Raw genomic sequence first — 2,104 nt, forward strand, 5'->3', positions numbered from 1 at the left:
AGGGGCGGGGCGCAGAAGGACCGCGGAGGTCTCCAGTTCCTGATCACCCCCAGCCAGGCCCAAGTGCTCTTGGAGTCCACCCGCCCCCTGCCCCTCCTCCACACAACCCGGAAGACATGAGGCACAGCGTTCTACAGCTGGGCATTGGGGGGCCTTGTGTGTATGTGGGGGAGGGAGAGCTGCTGGACCCCGGGGGTTGGGGCCTGGGCTTTGTGTCCAAACTTGAAGGTCCAGGGTGGCAGGGCCCCGCCCTGCAGTCAGGAGAGTCTGCCTCGCCATAGCCTTTGCTGAAGTCCAGGGATCCCACTCCCCAGCCTCTGTGGAGGCAGCCCTACCCCCCTCAGCCCAAACTCCAGAAGAAGGGAGCAAGTGTGTGGAGGGGTGGGGTAGAGGGGAGGCTGGGCCTGGCACTTGTGAATTGGCAGTGAGGGCCCCACCCCACCCCTGGGCCCAGGTGGGCAGCAGCAAGTGGCCCCTTAGAATCTAGCCTGAGCCCGGCCGATGCAGTCAGGGCTGCCCCGGCCCCACCCACTGCCAAGGGGCCCCTGGGGCCTCTGTGTTCTTCCCCTTGCCCGGTCAGTGGGGTGTGAGGCGGCGTGGTCAAGCAAGGAGGACCCCATGTTGCAGCACTTATTGATCTCTTTATTAACCCCCAATGGAGGTAGCCAGGGCAGTGGTACACACGGCTCAGGAACCATTTGAACAAGTTTGTCGTCAAATTCACAGATAGTATATATTGGGCTCAAGGAAAGCTGGCTGGCGAGAGGCGGCTGTGTGGCGGCGTTTAGGTCGGTTGGCAGCTGCGGGGGGCGCCCTCCCCTAGATCCATCCCACTGTCAAGACACATTTAAGGTGTGGTGAGTGACCAGGTGCAGGTGACCTTGCGTTGGCATCAACCAGTGACCGGGCAAGGGCGTGGCAGAGTGGCCCACGCCTCGACATAAATAGAAATATAAGTTAGTATAACTTTCTTAAATTTTTTGTACAAATATACATGTTTTTCTGATTTTTTCTCTTTTTTTTTCCATTTTACTTTTTTCTTTAGCACTGAGTTGCAGCAGAGATTAAACACTTTATATAAATGACTCTTACAGCGCTCTCCCCTAGTCTGGGGTGGACAGTGCACCCTCCCGCAGAGAACAATGAGATAGAAAGGGCGATCTTAGTACATTGCACAGTTTTCCAACGACTTAAAACACAAAAAACAGCCGATCCTCCGCGACTGCCACCGCGGGCCCTTTTGTTGCTACATGGACGGTTCGAGCCGAGCTGCTCTGGTGCTCCCTCGAGGGGCTCCCTGGAGGCTCCTCCACTGCCAGACTGTGGGGGCGGGGGTTGAAAGAGACAAGGGATGAGTGCCGGCCCCCCCACATGTCCCCCAAGACCTGCGGGGAGCGCCCGCCCTGTTTCTTCCCCCCTCCCAAGTCCCGGGCCGGCCAGCATACTCACCTGACTTACCGCAAGCGCTTGCGGGGAGTTTGCTCTGCAGACCCGACGGCAGCTGGGGATCCGGGGGCACTGCAGCCAGAGGCCACCTCGCTGGACGATCCTTTGGCCTCGGATGCAACCCTTTTACGCTTGGGGTAAAAGTCTGCTGGCGATCGGGATAGCAAAGACCGAAGTCAGGACCCGCGGGGAGGAGGGAGGGGAAGGGGGGCGCCCAGGTCCGCAGACGGACGGTCAGCTTTGTTGAGGTCGAAGCAAAGTGCAGCGTAAGCACTTCCCCTTGTCCCGCGGCCAAGAACCCACCCCCCACACCCACCCACCAACCCACCCGCCGCCGCAGCGGCCTTAACCCGTTAGACGCCAGGAGGGGCTCGGGGCGCCCCCAACCGCCCCGAGTCCCCTCCCGCGCATCACAGACGGCCAACTCACTTGAGACCAGCGATCCAGACAGTTTCTTCATGGCCCCGCCGGAGTTGGCAGCGGCGTTGGCGGCGGGCGCCGAGGGAGCCGGGCGCGCGGCCACCCCGGGGTGCAGAGTGTCCCCCACGGGCTCCGGGCTGCGCGGCTCTTCCATCTCTTCCTCCTCACCGTCGTCCTGGGGCGCGTCGGGGGCCGGGCCGGGCGGCGGGGTCGGGGCGCGCGCCACCGGCGCCGGGGC

At 62.1% G+C, this 2,104-nt stretch overlaps 1 non-coding gene across 2 annotated transcripts; it reads right to left on the reverse strand.

Annotated features, from left to right (window-relative positions):
* Nucleotides 1–621: 621 nt before the first annotated feature.
* LOC105979597 lies at nt 622–1,979 on the reverse strand. Of its 2 annotated transcripts, none has more exons than XR_006680756.1 (3): nt 1,876–1,979; nt 1,450–1,591; nt 622–1,320 (listed from the first exon to the last, which is right to left on the reverse strand). It is a non-coding gene; the product is annotated as an uncharacterized LOC105979597 (transcript). The 2 variants fall into 2 exon arrangements; XR_006680755.1 differs by having other exon boundaries at nt 1,450–1,594; nt 1,876–1,978.
* Nucleotides 1,980–2,104: the final 125 nt, after the last annotated feature.

Source organism: Echinops telfairi, unplaced genomic scaffold, assembly GCF_000313985.2.
Source record: "Echinops telfairi isolate 266 unplaced genomic scaffold, ASM31398v2 ScPeMD7_7417;HRSCAF=8455, whole genome shotgun sequence".
Classification (NCBI taxonomy): Eukaryota; Metazoa; Chordata; class Mammalia; order Afrosoricida; family Tenrecidae; genus Echinops; species Echinops telfairi.